Source organism: Ochotona princeps, chromosome 23 (assembly GCF_030435755.1).
Source record: "Ochotona princeps isolate mOchPri1 chromosome 23, mOchPri1.hap1, whole genome shotgun sequence".
NCBI lineage: Eukaryota > Metazoa > Chordata > Mammalia > Lagomorpha > Ochotonidae > Ochotona > Ochotona princeps.
Window position 1 is genome coordinate 8850080 of NC_080854.1, and position 16475 is coordinate 8866554.

Consider the following 16475-nt stretch of genomic DNA (forward strand, 5'->3'; position numbering starts at 1 on the left):
TATTTTTTGCATGTATAATTTACATTACTTTTTGGCTTTGATTTTTTTAGAGATTTATTTACTTTTATTGGAAAGGTAAATTTAATGAGAGGAGAGGCAGACAGAAAGATCTTACATCCACTGGTTCACTCCCCAGGTAGCCGCAATGGCTGAAGCTGAGCTGAGCCCATCTGAAGCCAGGAGCCTCCTCCAGATCTCCCACATGTTGCAGGGTCCCAAGGCTTTGGGCTGTCCTCAGTTGCTTTCCCAGGCCACAGGCAGGGAGCTTGATGGGAAGTGGAGCAGCCAGGACACGAATTGGCACCCCTATGTGATGTGGTGCTTGGATATGGAGGATTAGCCACTGAGCCATTGCACTGAGCGCTATACTTCCATATTTTTCCATTTTTGTGGCACAGCCAGCTGCTAGAGACCTGAATCACTGCCACTCCTTTTCTTAAACAGCAAGCTCAGGTGTTGAGAGAAGTGTTCTATCCAAATGATAGCACAACATGCTGTTGCTAGCATCTGGCCATGCCTACAATGTTACAGTTTCTGTTTGGGTCATGCCTTTTTTGCCTCATCCTCTTTCCCTTAGTGTACTTTCCCCAAAAGGCACTTCAGGCTGCATTTAGATATACTCTGTGAATATGCAAGTCATGTCTAGATGTAGCAGGGCACCAGAACCAAACACAGCACAGATGGCCATCTGATCTGCTCTTTTCCTCAAAACAGAGAATCTCCTTCCTGGTGTCTGGTAGAAGGTGAAGGTTAGGTGAGGAGACTCTCCATGCCATTCAAGTGGCAATGACTCTGACATAATCTCTTTGAAATAACAAGTATTGCCTAACTAGGTAAACTTGCTGCCCTCCACTTGTCTCAAGCACTCCTCGGTCACCTCTCTGAATTAAAGGTGTAGAAAGCTCACTAACCTTATCCCTGAGGTGGTGACAAGACACCATGATCCAGGGAGGTGAGAGGCTGACTGTCTTTATTTCACACGTAGGGAGAGTGCTGTGGCTGTGGACACAGCCTTTAGGATGCCTTCCCAGAAGTGTGAGAGTTAGCTGGCTGTCCTAGCTTGGATCAATACCTATCCAATTCAATTGCATTGTCATTTCAATACCTGTAACTTTAGGCTGTAGCTATCATGCCCTCTTTTTCTGTTCCTAAATGTGCAGACTTGACTATTTAATGGAAAACAGATGGTGCTCAAGAGCTCTAACTTATATTTAACAAAAGCTTCTGTGGAAATGTTTCTCGTGTGTACTTTTGTTGCCTTAAACACAAACACCAGGGATTATTTAAGAATGACTGTCCTAATCTAAGACAGAGTCTTGAGGCGCACGTGTTAATCATATACTTGATTAAACATTTCCTTGCCTTTCTTTGCAGCATTCCAGTTGGCTTCTGAGTAGATAATTGTTGCAGTGAGAGCATTTGGTGTTGGAAACAACTATTACCCGTTTGAATCACTTAAAACACCACCATGGAAAGAGATACTCCTGATTTACTCTCGCGGAGCAAAAGTGTAAGTATCTTTGTTTTCATTTCTGTTTTGAAGGTGTGTGTGTGTGTAAACTTGGAATGTTTTCTTTGGCTTTTCATTCTGGGCTGTCCTGATGAAGCTTGTAGGAAACTTGAGTGAAGTTTCAGTTCTTTGGCTGTATGTAGCTGATTTGTAAATGAAGACCTGTGTGTCCATGTGGCCAGGCTGACTTTTGCTGGAGGTTCTCTGTCGGTTTATGTGCCTTGCCATTCTTTCATGTATAAGCCTACTAGCAGGATCCTGGGCATCATGGTTTTTGAAGGCATGTAGAAAGCATCTGCTTCAAAAAAAAGGGAAAATGAAATGCGTGTTTTGAATTTCAATCTTTCTGGGCAAGTGCAGAGGCATCAGTTGAGCTTCTATCGCTTACTTATTCAGTCGACCATTATAAAAGCTCACCGTGTGGAAAAAAATTAAACAAATAGAAACTAAACAACAAAAACAACAAAAACTCACCCTGTGAAAGGTTATCCTTTTTGTGAGTTTTCTTCCTTGGCTTATGTCTGTTAATCTCCCCTGCTTTTTACGTTCCTTTTAAGTGGACATCTGCAGAACCCTGATGGAAGTTAAGCTTTCTTTCCAGTTACTTAATATAGTTAAAGCCCCAATTTATTAGAGTCTAGATTTCTGTTGTCTTATGGAAGAAGTAAACAAATAGAACAACTCAGAGAAAATTACACAAAGCAAGGATGAAAGCAGACTGTTAATTTCCATCAGGCGAGCTGTAAGAACACGTTCCTTTGTTCATTTATACCCGAGAGGAAAAAGACCTCCAAACAGATGTGGTTGTGACGTAGGAGCATTCATCTGAAGGCACTGGGAAACCACAAATGCAAACACATTTCTCTAGTATGGGAATGATTTCTGCTGGAACTAATAATTCTATTGTGATGTCCCAAGGCCAATTCTCATGCTTTCTGTAGAATCATAATTCAGCTTTTAAGACTATAGGATAAGAATGTGGAGGGGAAACTACAGTATGCCTAATAGGGTCTCTGAAAAATAAAGGTACCAGGAAGTATTCCAGGTCTTTGAGTGAATACTACATCTAATAACTGAGTAAATACATTCAACAGACTGAGAAAATGTACAGATTCATTTGTTTCACTGGTTGCTGTTGGTGGTATGGATTTTGTGTTAAATAAAAGGCCATGGCTTTGAGCCTGAGGCTGCTTTCATCTTCCTACGAGTTGCTCATTGTAATAAGAGGTGACCTGCATACAAATTACCACAATGCAAACACATCTTTCTGTTGCTAAGCTTTCTTATTACAAATGAAGTATGAAAGCAAACCTTTTGCATAATACTTCCTTCTCTTATTGAATTTAAGGAACATGTGATGTGACTAAAAATGTGTGAAATCAAAAGAGAGGATGCTTTTGGATAATCAAGAATGTATCAGAAAAAACCCCACTTTTTCCTGATTCTTGGAGAAAAACATTCAAAAGGCAAATGATTAACTGAACCACGACTTTAAGGAGCTACTGGTACTTAACAACCTTAGGAGATTTCCTATTTGTATTTGTTTAATGCGAAAATGTACATCTTACTGCTGAGACTCACACTTCCCAGAATGAGAGAACTGAGTTACCTACAGTTGTCCAAATGTAAACAGTAGAGCTCTCTTTTCACTGCCTTCTGACCTCTTGAAAACCCACTGGCATAAAGTGCTGCCACTTCATTCAATGACTCTAAGTAAAATATTACTGTATCAGAGAAAAAGAGCCCGACATTTACACTGGTTAGAGATCGTCACTTGAGGGATTGAGAGGTTTTGTTATATTGGTCGAAGGATGTCACCCTCCACCTTGTTACTTCTGTAAGAGATTCCTACATTATGCACTTAGAAGTTGGTATTTCCTGGTTTTGATAAGGAAGTTTTACTGGATTAATTCTGTTTAGAATTTGAGAATGTTTTCTGTTGGCATTGTGACATTTGGAAATCCAAAGAGAATTTTCTAAATGTTAAAGCAGTCTCTTTTCTCTCTTACCTGTCTCTCTGTAGGACTTCTTTGTCATTATGAATACCATACCCAAGAGCAGAGAGAAGAGTTTCTTGAAAGGATCATTTGCTTAATGAGCTCTAGTCACTAGAGGGGTTCAAGTAGAGTTTGCAAGATCATGTAGTCAAGCCCAGTGTCCTGCATAAGTCAGACCTGAGACCCATAGTTAAACTGCATGAGAGATGCTCCCTAGCACTACTGCCAATTCTGTGATTCTAGATCATGTTGTATCCATTCATTAACTAAGTGATCAAGTCTCAAATAAATATAAAGAAAGGCTTTAGGACAGAGAGAATATGTTATCAGTTCTCACTGTCATAACAAAACATCATAGACCGTGGCTTAAACAAAAATTGATATTCCCAAAGTGATGGAGCCTGGGATATCTAAGTTTAGTTTGGCAGAGAATTCAGTTCCTGGTAAGGGCTCTTTTTGATTTCTTATCAGTTACCTTCACAGAGAGCAGAGGGAGAGGGGGAGGGAAGAAGAGGGAGAGGAGTGAATACTCCTGTGTGTCTCCTGATGAAACCGTTATTGCTATCGCGAAGGCTTTGCCTTGGCAGTCTCATTTAACCCTGATAATCTGCCAAAGTTCTACCTCCAGATGCCATCACATTATGGCCTGTATCTTCAATATGTGAATTTAGGAAGCTACCAGCGTTCAGTCCATAACAGAGTTTCATGTTCGTTTTTAAGCAGATTTATTTATGTATTTATTTACTTATTTGAAAGGCAGAGTGACAGAGAGAGAGAGAGGGAGGGAGGAAGGAAGGGAGTGAAGGAAGGGAGGGAGGGAGAGAGAGAGAGAATGAGCACAGTCAGGAGCCAAGAACTCCATGTGAGTGTCCCATGCATATGACAGGAACCTGCCAGGAAGCTGGATCAAAGGGAAAGTGGATTCTATAATAGGTATGTGGATGTCTCAAGTGGTAACTCTATTTGTTGTGCCACAATATTGCCTCAAGGGTATTTGATATTTTTCATAGGTAATTTTATGAACTCACTCTAACAATTGATGGCTGATAATCAGGAATCAGTATATTCTTTTCTGGATAATAGTAAAAACAATTGTATTACCATCTTTACCTTTTCCTGTTTTCCAGTTTATATGTTAGGGGAACTGTTGCGATAATCTGTGACATTGTACGATCTTTTAGTAGACCTAATGTTGTAATAGCTCATAAGAGCTAATTTTAATTTTGCTCTACCATTTTTCCTTCTTCGCTATTCTTATTTTGTGTCTTTTAAGTCATTTGTTTTTAACACTGGGTCCTATGACAGATGTGTTTCTGAAGTTCCTTGTCCTGTCAATGGATTTGCCAGTTGAGCTTAGCTTTCAGTCTTTCTGAGCTACATTCATTCCTTCCACTGCTGGCTTCTGTCTTGCTCCCTTTGCTCCATCAAGAGAGATAAGACGCAGATAAAGATATAGTATTTACAAGTTGCTATAGTGACAGTATATTTAAAATTCAGGGGTTGCTAAAAAATTTAGCATAGCTTTCCTTGTGATATCCCTGTTGTGTTTCTCTGAATTTTTTTTTTGGTGAATCTCAATTGGTTGAATGAACTAAATAAATTTTATTCTGTACTAGCCAATTATGTATTGAATTCTAAAGTATCTTGTAGTATTTTATACTAAATTTTCAATTTCCTAGCATCTTGAATCATCACCTTCCCTCCGGTTTGAAAAGATTCAAGATGGCTTCTATTCAATTGGATTTGTTATTGTCTTGATGAAATTGCCCTTTGTTTGACTTAGAATTCTTTCGGATGATCTACATTGGGATGTATGTGTCACTCACCAGATGTCTTTAATTGATGTTCCCTGTTCTTTTATGATGAAGTTGTTGTTTAGTGTTTTTAAAAACTGGAAGCAAGCCAGGGCTGCCTGGAGGGCACAGGCTATCAAGGGACATTCTTTGCATACTGATTTAAAGCCTACCTAAATAGGTTGTCCATTTTAGATCTAGAAAGGAGTCTGACCAGTGAAATATGCCCAGCAGGCTCCCTAGAATGCTTCCTTTCACAGAAGACTTACTGAACTCTGTCCAGAGCTTGCAAACTAAATTTATCTTACGAAAATAAACTTTTCCAGTTGTGCCTTTTAAATTGCTGACTTTTTTTTAAAGCAATCACTCTCTAATGACCCAGGGTGAGTAATCTATGTCATTTCATTTGTGTTTCACTCTACCAGTGCTTGTATGGAAAGGGCAAAGTAAAAAGAACATTGGAAATGATGACAGATTTTATTACTGTGCTTCAGAGCTCTCTACATTTATGATTTCTTACAATTACCCTTTAAGGTAGAGTCGTTTGGGGTTTTATGGTTAAAGTAAAAAGTCATAGATCTGTTTCGTATCCATCACAGCTGAAAGTGCAAGATTGACAAAGTTGTAGTGATTTTGAATCTTGATGATTTCAAATATGGAGAACCTGTTTTTTTTTTCTCCACTTATGTACCCTTATTAGGAACCAAGGAATATCAGAGGAAATTCTGTTGGGAAGCACGAAACCAAACTAGAACAATACTCTTGTCAATGTCTTCATTAACAACTAACTGGAGTAGAGATGTCATTCCTTTGGTTATTGTTGTGTCACTGAATAGCTATTGAGTGGCTATGACTGTTGGTTGGACTCTGACTATCCAATGGGAATATGGTGCTTGTCATATCTCCCCTACTAGAGCATCTTTGACAACTGTGTTTATGTTCTTCCTAGTCTCTCATTTTAATCTTTTATTTTTAAAATAGTTTTTAAAAATTATGTATTGGAAAGTCAGTATTACAGAGAGGGAGAGACAGGGCTATAGTGTTAGAGAAAGAAGGAGAGATAGGGAGACTGAGAGAGAAAGGAAGAGAGAGGGAAGGAGGGATGGAGACAAAGCAGGAGAGAGCATTTCCACTCATTGGTTCACATCCAAATGGATTGCAGTGGCCAGATCTGTGCCTGGCTGAAGCCAGGAGTTGCATCTGGGTCTGCTATGAGTGGCGAGGGCCCAAGCACTTGAGCCACCTTCCATGGCTTTCCCGAGCACATTATCAGGAGCTGGTTGTACATGGAGCAGCTGGGGCTCACATCCACACTTAGTGGGATATCAGCATCATAGGCTGTGGCTTCACCTGCTGTGCCACAAACCTAACCTATTTTAAACTTTTAATTCTTCTTTTCAGGGAGTCTGAAACTCCTCTCTCTAGTGTCCATGTGCTTATGCATTGTGTGCATCTTGTGTGGTAGGGATATTTTGAACTGTGAATAATGTGCCCTAATTGTCAATTATGCTCATTGTTACGGAGACACAGTTTATTTTAGCGCAGTTAAAAAGAATTTTCTGTGATAGTCAACAGGAGTTTAAGAATAGCTGGGAGTAGACGTGATTGTGCGCATGGCAGGGGAGGGCGCAGAAAACAGGCCTGCTCAGCAGCCTTGGCTGTGGAAACAATCGAGTGTGGGGACCATTGCAGCTGCCAAAGCCAATCATTTTACTGTTGCCTTAGAGAAACTTTCTCTTTACTCTTGATATTGTGATGCCATTGGTATTAATTTTAGGCAGTTTCAAGCTCAGGTTGAATCTGATCATGCCCACTGCATATGTAATACTTACACAGATATCTAGAAAAGTAGATGAGTGGCGTCACATTGAGAATACATATTAAAGATTGATTCGTGTCTCTCTGTAACAGTGTGAAAGTCTTGAGGAAAATCATAATTTGTTGCACTTTTAAAGGATGACTTATTTGAAAGAAAGAGTTACCGAGAGATATTTCCTTTGACGGCCTATTCCTCGAATGGCTGCAGGGACCAGGGCTGGGCCAGGCCAGAGCCAAGCGCCAGGAGCCAGAGCCAGGAGCTCCATCCAGGCCTGTGCACTGAGAGGTGGGAGCCCAAGCACTTGGAGCATCCTCCGTGGTATCAGCAGAGAGACGGATTGAAAGTGGATCAGTAGAACTTGCCTGGTCACTCATCTGGCATGCTGATATTGCAAGTGGTGACTTAACCTGATATGCCACACCATTGGTCCCTTGCTGAAGGTCTCTATAAATGGTATGTGCTGTAGTACTTACAGCAAATGCAGAAGAAGGAATGCACTTACCAATTCTTGCTGGCTTATGTCAAAAGCCAACTCTGTGTTTTGAAAAACATTGATTAGTTATTGCTTCTTTTTTAAACCGTTGAAATGAGTACCTAGATGTATGTGATCTGAATACTCAGATGGTAACCCCGAGGTCGTCATTTATAAATCACCAGGTAGGACATCTGCATTCTGCATTAGAGTATCGCGGGTCAATGTCTGTTTCTGGCATCCGACTCCACTTGTCTGCTGATGCAGCCTGGGAAAAGCAACAAGGATAACTTGAGTAATGGCATCCTTGCCACCCCTGTTGGACACCTGGATTAAGTTGCTGGCTTTCTGTTTTTGTCTCTTTCTCTAAAGAAGTTTCTTTTTTGTAAGTGACTTCCATCAAATTTGTCAGAGAGTTTATGTTTCTTTGAGTGCTTCAGAGGCTCACATGGGGATGGCCCCGAGATGCCTGAATTTATAATCCTGGCTTTGCATCTGTCTATGACTTGATACAGGCAGTAGGAGTAAAAACTGGAAATGATTAGATGTATTACCAAATTATCAGGATCTGGTGTGAGTGTTCCAGGGATAAAATGAGAAGACAGTAATTGAAACACACTATGAAGTAAAGGTAAACAAACAAACAAACAAAAGCAAGCCAAACCTGATACCAAAAACCAATGTTACACAATATTTATTCTTGTTGTACACTTTGTACTGACCCTTTATGTCTTAAGGAATTTTGAAAGTAGAATGGATCCATCAATAAGAAGATTAACAATAGAAAGCTTTTACCATTGCAAACATTGTGAGGTTAACAATAGAAAGCTTTTACATTGCAAACATTGTGAGGCTAAGTTTTCCTGAGTTGTCCAGATAAAGCCATGATACCAGCTTCAAGCACAACAGATACCTGTGTCTGAACCCCGCCCTTCAGTTCCTGCTATCATCTAGGTTAGGCACCTGAAGTTGCAAGTACCGACTCACTCATGGCAAGAGGTGTGGGAATGAAAATTTAGGTTACCGTTCTCTTTTGGGCATGTTCTTTCTTGTCATTATTCTCCCTACTGTGATAGTGTGGATTTCTGCTTTGGCATTTTATTTCAGCATTAAGACTTTGGCCAGGTTGGGACCAGCAGTATGGCATAGCAGATAAAACCATTGTCTATGATGTTGCATCCCATTTGGGCATCAGTGAGCAACTTGGCTGCTCCACTTCCTATCCAGCAACCTATTAATGGTCTGTGAATAACTGCTGAAAATGGCACAGATATTTGGGTTCCTGTCAATCTTATGGAAGACCCATAATAAAATCCAGGTTTTTGGTTTTATTCTGGCCAAGTTCAGGTATTACAGGTAATTTGGGAATGAATAAGTGAATGGAGGATTTCTCTTGTCTCTATTTCTCCTTTTTTTTTTCTTTGCAACTCTGCCTTTCAAATAAATAAAAATAAGTCTGAAAAAAAAAAAGATTTTGGCTAGGTTTATGGCCTTCAACATCGTGAAGTTAATTCAATCAACAATATTTACTAAACCCTCAACAACTGTTTGACTGCACTCAGTTGTATATCGTGGAGATGGACACGCAATGACTCCCTGGAGTTCCAGAGACTTAACGTATCACCAGTTCACATCCTAGTGGGATTTTGGCTTTTAAAAGAATCTGGCTCACTCAGCATTAAAAACCAAATGCATTAAAGCAAAGGAGAACAAATGGTGAGACCACTGGGGCCACACCCAAAGCAATCCATTCCACAAGCTTGTTTAAAACAAGTAGCTGCAAGCTTTCTAAGTCTACATCTCTGCTTATTGCCTACACTTTAAAATATTATGAAATGCCCAATTAATGTCGTTTAAGGAGAGGCCATTATGCAGCATTAATTGGCCATCAGCATTCTATTTCCAAATTATAGGAATTATTCCAAGAGATATCTGTTGCTCAGAAACAGTAGCCACTAAGAAGATATTAAACATGAGCAGGGATTTGAGGAACAGATGAAAGATCCTCCATATGTATGCACATTATAAATGAAAAGTGAAAATATTTTACTTTGTTGAGTTCCTTATTTCATGGAACTGATAAAACTTTCACTGTAATGTCACTGAAAAATATTTCAAAAAATAATCAATAAAATATTGTGGATTCCACCCCAAATTTCTATAGTTTTTCTAATGTCTAAGGCCATTAAGAATTTGTTATCTATAAATAATAAGTTATACTTAAAGTCTTCCTCAAACATTCTAAGATGGTGGAGAATTTCTCTGCACTCCTGACTTATAGTGGAACAAGAGGAATATTAAACAAATTGAGTTTTTCAGTCCTTAGAGGCAGTTCCACTGGGGGTTCCATCTTCTCCAGGGACAACGTTGTATTCAAGAACAACCCTGACGCCCTCATAAAAGGAGGTCATGTGTACAGAGCAGGAGGGGATCTGAGGGTGGAACAGAAGGATAAGAGGAGGTCTGTATCCTAGTCCCGGAGACCCTGGGAGGCCTCCCAAATGCTTTCACCACAGAAGCAATGGATACTTCTTTGAGGATTGTCAGTATGGACACCGAGAACCCTATCCTGACTGCCTAGGAGGTCACAGGGAATGTGAATGCCCTCGGAGGTCAAGAACTCCAAGGTCAGTCATTTCCTATTGGATTTCCCACACGGGATGGTAGCAGCCCAAAACTCTCTCATAGGGTCTGGTGACATCGGAACTACAGCCAGGAGCCCTGGGTGGCACTCAGAGATAAAAGGATTGTAAATTTCCTTCTGGACTTAGGAGAGGAGCTTTCTCTGGTACTTATCTAGTTCCAGCCTTGGTTCCCAGCCCTCTCTTTCACCCACCATCAGGGTTGCTTGTGAACCCCCAAAATTAGTTCATATAGAGGCTAATAAAGGTCAGCTAGCTGATAATCACTCAGCTTGTATGTTACTGATCAGGCTTCCCATTTGGCTTTTCAGATAGAGAGACATTGATATAGAAAGTCTGGAACAGCCAGGGAAAAGGCCAACTAGCCTATAATCACTCAGCCTGTACTTACTGGTCAGGCTCCCTGTTTGCTTCTCGTGGACTTTACTAGATAGGATGTAGAGTTAAATTATTTTTCACTCACTAGCTTGTTGGGGATTTCCCTGCTCACCTGCCTAAAACTTTTCTATTCTTCAATTGTTAAAATGCAAAGTTCTGTAGACCTGTGTTTAATCACTATATACTGCAAAGTTTAAATTGTGGCTTAAGATTCTCCCCCCAAAATTTTATCAGTTTATGACTGTTAATGCTAAACAAGATGTAACTGCATGGAAACTTTAATGTTAAGTTTGTACTCAACTGTTATATAAGTGATGGATGTTATTGTTGATGATTCTGCTGTTCTGCTGTTCCTGTGCCACTCTGATTTAGGTTACACTTGAAAACATGTTAGCTTTGGAGAAAAAAAAAAGGTTTATAGCAGCCGGTTGTATATATACTAAAATTGAGATGTCAAGGAAGTAGTTTCAGGATTTGGTTAAGAACTTGCACTTTCTAACATATTGGTCACTCAATACCATGTTAATTAACTTAATAATATTGTCAATTTCCATGTTTCTTCCTGTTGTTGAAGTTGTGTAGTGACATCTCATTGGAGGAGATGATATTCTGCCAGCTCTAGTTTCAGACCAAGGATGGTCTCCCAATGAAACTGTTGAATGTATCTGAACAATAAGATGCTGGACTTTCCACATGGTCCATGCCGGCAATGAAGGAATCATGACTGGATATGAACTGTACTACTGTAATAATATGGAAGAATTCAATATGGGGAGAGGGGCTGGGGGAAGTCCTAGAGCTGCAAGATTCCCTGTGTCTCTTGGGGGAATCCCTCCTGAAGGGACTCAGGATGTGTATTCCTTCCTTTAAAGTTAACGAAATAAGTGGCAAACAGCATCTCTCAAAAGGGTGGTGCTTTTTTCTCCTCAGAAAGCTTTGCTGTAGGGACTGACGTGGTGGTACAGCTGGTGACACCGCTGCGTGCAAGGCTGGCTCCCCATATCAGAGCATGGTTCAGGTCCTGTCTGACCGACTCCAATCCAGCTCTCTGACGATGGGTCAGTGAAGGCACTGGGGGTTGATTGAGGTGCCTGGACTTTGCTACATGTAAGAGCGACCTGAGTGGACTTTCTGGTTCCTGCTTTCAGCCTGGCTCAAATCTGACTATTTATAGCAGCTGTTTGGACTTAGAAGATAGAAACTTTCTCTCTCTTTGCCTCTCACTCTGTCACTTTGCCTTTCAAATGAATGAATACTTTTTATGTTTTTTTTTTAAAAGAAAGCTTTCATGTGTTCTAATGGCCTGAGACAATGCTAGAAAACAAGAAGGGAGAGGCAAAAATGAACGGGCATCTGGCTTGATGGGTAAGAAACCAACATCCTATATCAGAACACCTGAGTTTGGTACCCAGCTCTGCCCCCTTACCCAACTCCCTGCTAATGTGGACTCTGGGATGCAGAAGTAAGTGGATGAATCCATAACAACCATGTGAGAGATCCAGACTGAGTTCCCAGATGCCATCATTGGTCCTAGCCTCGCTCCAACCATTGTAGGAATTGGGGTAGTTAATGGGAGTACATTCTCTTTTCCTCCGCTCCACCTTCCTCTCTCTTTTCTTCCATCCTTCCTAAATAATAAAATTTAAAAATAGACAGCAAAAAGGAATTCTATGTAGGTAAAAGTGACTTTAGAAAGGCAGATATTGGGGCTCCAGTGGAGCAATTGGTTAACGCACGGTACTTCTGTGACAGTACAGGCGGAGAAAGGCAGGTATACTGAGAGAGTACGATACAGAGAAAAAGATCTCCGCTGGTTCACTCCTCAAGTGGCTGCAACAGCCAGAGTTGATCCGATCCAAAGCCAGGAGCCAGGAGCTTCTTCTAGGTCTCTCACATGGATGCAGGGTCCCAAGGATTCGGCCTGTCCTCCATTGCTTTCCCAGACCACAAGCAGGGAACTTGATGGGAAGTGAGGCAGCCAGGATATGAACTGGCACCCATAAAGATTCTGGCAGATGCAAGGCAAGGATTTAGCCACTAGACTATAGCACCAGGCCCCGAAACTTAATCTTTGAGGATATTGTGGTATTATCTTATATCAAGAGCCTTCCAAGGCTTGCTGATGTGTTTAACATCTTTTAAATCTATAGTGCTAATACTTTCCTGTGAATTATAAGAGACTGAATATTTTAGTTTACAATTTTTAACTTCTCATTATTGTGTTTGTATATACAGACGTTTAGCAACACACATCAACACATGTATTCATCCTTTTCTGTTGCTGTAACAACCTGAGGTTGACTGCTTGGCAAAGAGGTATATATAGCTCACAGTTTTGGAAGCTGAAAGTCAGAGATGAAGTGGTCTCACGAGTTCGGGATCCACTTGGCTGCATCCCTGCGTGTTGGACTACATCATGGTGGTGGGTATGGAGACAGCAAAGAGAGATTGTGTGGCAAGACAGAAAGCAAGCTGGAGGCTCAGGGGATAGGCTTGCTCTGTTGGGACAACTCACTCTCTCGAGCTGGCGCAAATACTTGCCCCTTATTTTTGCTTATTAACTAAACAAACACACAAGCGTGCTCACGCATGCACACCACACACACACACACACACACACACACACACACACACCACACACACACACACATGTATATCTATGGTAACTCACTCCCGAATGCAGGCAAAAGCTAAACTAGGCTGAAGCTGAAGTCAGGAGCAGCCAAAGCCAGTAGCTGATAAACTCAGTCTCGTTCTCCCTTGTGAGTTTCAGGGGTTTAACTCCTTGAGCTATCATTTGGTACTTGGTAGAGTCTACATTGGTGCGAAGCTGTAAGTGAGAGCTGAAGTCAAGCATTGAAGTCTCCACTTCCACATGGGACTAACTAGCGTCTTTATTGCTAGGCGAAATGTCATCACAGCACCTGCCATGACCTAACCACTTCCCATGAGAATCTACTTGATGATTCCTCCTCTTCTTAACATCACCACAATGGGGACCAGTCACTCCTCTAGCACATAGACCACATCTGAAATACAGCATTTAGTTTTGTTAGAAATATATATATATATATATATATATAAATATATATATATATATGTAATCTTAAGTAATATTGTGCCTTGATTCCACAATTCTTATTAATGTGTAACTTTTGCTGAATTGCCTTGATGGTCTCTATTTTACTCATAGGTAAAATTAAGAGACTAGACTAAATGGAAAATTTCTTTTGACTTTAAAACTGTGACTATGTATTTCCAAGATTTTATATTTCTAACTAGAGGCTCAACAAGATCTTCTTTCAGATTATGACACTTGTAGTCAACATACAGTTTTTTTTTAGCCTAAAAGTTGTCCTTTCCACTCAGTGTATAAACAGTGTCCTGATTAATGAATTCAGCTCATTGAATCTCTTCCTGCTGTGCAAAATCATTGTCTCTGTTAATGAGACTTTTTTTTTTTGCCTCTGAGAATGAAATGTAATGACGAAATCCTCAATGTATTAAGAATTGGAAGCATTGGTTATCTGAAGTTTAAGATATCAGTCCTCTTATCTTTCCTGTGCATGCTGCTGATGGAAAGGTAGAATAAAGATTGGAATATTTGAAATGACTCTATTTGAAGAAATATGAATCATTTACTTCACATTCCAAATGCAGTAGTTGTGACCAGGTCTCTGCTGATAACAACAGCAATTTAGCCAGCAGTTCACTGTGATTTTCATGTCAAGCTTATCTTCCCTCTGTTAGTGAAGGAGAAAACTGTTGGACCATATGTGAACAGTATGGTTTTTCCCTTAGTTCGCTGAATTATACTCAGTTCTAGGTTGTAACATGCAATCAGATTTAACCAAGTCCTGGACTCCATGGGAGGAAACCACCATACCTCCATGGGAGGAAGCCACAATAGCTAGAGAATATAGAAAGAAAACCTTGAAGACTGAATTTAAGTAATGGTTCTAGGCAGGTGTAGTACAGCACCACTCAGTCCTTTCTTAGTCATCAACATTATCTCTTTCTTCTTTTGCTTTTGCTGTCAAGGTAAAATGCACCCTCCCCTCACCGTATCCTACCTTATTTTTCCTGTCCAAGCTCTTAATAGGCACCTTCAAGAAGGAAGAAATTTTCATCAATATATTTATCTGTACTGGCACCACCAGATGACATATAAACCAATGAGAAGATCAAGTTGAGCATGTTCATGAGATGTGAAAAGCTGAGAATGGGTTAACATAAGAAGGTGAATGAACACATGGGAGGTTGAGGGTGGAGGCGGTGCATCCTGTTGCAAATCCCACCAGGAGCTCCCGGGGAAGCTTAGGGAGAACATCAGCCAGTTGGAAACAGACTCACCTCACCAATGGAATAAACATGTAAATAAAGAGAGCACCAGGCTGTTGTGTTAGGGTGCATGGTGCAGAGTGGTGGTTGTGAAGCGAATTGGAGCAATCACTGCTCTGACCTGAGGGGTCTGTTAGGTATGTGTCCTTGTGCAGGCACTGTGATAGCAGGAGCGGCAGAAGCACTTGTGACGGCCATGTGCCTGATGTGCAGGTGCACATTGCTAACCTGAGATTCAGACTTCCTCAGAACATCAGGGTGCTCTAGTCCTTGGTTTACTGCCTAACAAGTAGTGAGTAAAAACACCACTGGAGTGTAGCTGCAAGAGATTCTAGGACACATGCTCTTGTGTCCCAAGGAAGACCCACAGATAGGGGGAGTGGATACTAAGGAAATGACTGCTCGCCAGCCCATCTGCTACCTAAGCATACCCTATTGTAAGAGAAACGTGAAGCTGCTGACATGTGTTTTCAGTCATAGCAACAGTGAATTTTTTTTTAAGATTCATTTTATTTTTATTGGAAAGTTAGATATACAAAGAGGAGAGAGACAGAGACTAAGTCTTCCATCTGTTGATTCACTTTCAAGCAGCTGCAATGGCTGGAGCTGAGCTGATTCAAAGCCAGGAGCCAGGAGCTTCTTCCGGGTCCCACAGAGGTGCAGGGTCCCATGGTTTTGGGCCGTCCTCAACTGCTAGGATGCCACAGGCGGGGAGCTGGATGGGAGGCGAGGTTGCCTGGATTAGAACTGGCACCCATGTAGGATCCTGGTGAGTGCAAGGCAAGGACTTTAGCCACTGTGCTACCAGGCCGGGCCTAACAACAATGAATTTCAAATGCAGTCTGACTCAAATTCCTGAAAGACCAAGCAGAAGGAAAATAGCACTAATTGTCAGTGTAAAATGATATTCACCTCCATTTCAGCTGTTGGATACAAGATTGCCAATTTTTAGAAAAAAATAAAAAGAATCTAAGATATGAGAATTATGAAAAAGCAGAAGAAAACACTTAAGAGATGATACAGAGAAAAATTTCACATATGGAGTAACTGCTTGAATGAGCAGAGAAGGAATTTAAAACATGCATATATTAGAGGCATCAGTGGAAGAGCGACAGCCTCGAAGGTCACATGTTGAAGTTCAGTGGAGAGTGGGAGCTATAAGAATAAAATGTGAACACTAGAACTTTTTTTTTAAAAAAAACCATACAGGTAATGTTGTTGGACTCATTAGTAGACTGACACAGAGAAAGAACTGGAAGATGTCATTAAAATTGCCTGAGCTGGACCACAAAGAAAAAATGTGGAGGTAGGCCTGGTACTGGTATGGTGAAGGAGACAGAGCAGAGACAGCAAGTGAGCGAGTGAGCTCTGGTATAATATTGGAAGGTTTTATACATATAACAGACATATATACATGTTATTATGTATTATATAGAACATGTAATTATATACTATGTTATAATGTATAAACCTTTTATTCATTGTAATTATATATTAAAATTATCACATTATAAAATATGTAC

The 16475-nt window shown here is 40.6% G+C and overlaps 1 long non-coding RNA gene across 1 annotated transcript in view; it reads left to right on the forward strand.

The window, feature by feature from the left end:
• Positions 1 to 16475, forward strand: part of LOC131483105 (uncharacterized) — a 512460-nt gene that overhangs the window by 339846 nt on the left and 156139 nt on the right. The window contains exon 4 of the long non-coding RNA XR_009247517.1: positions 1375 to 1510. This is a non-coding gene — a long non-coding RNA (uncharacterized LOC131483105). The remainder of the gene's footprint in view (positions 1 to 1374; positions 1511 to 16475) is intronic.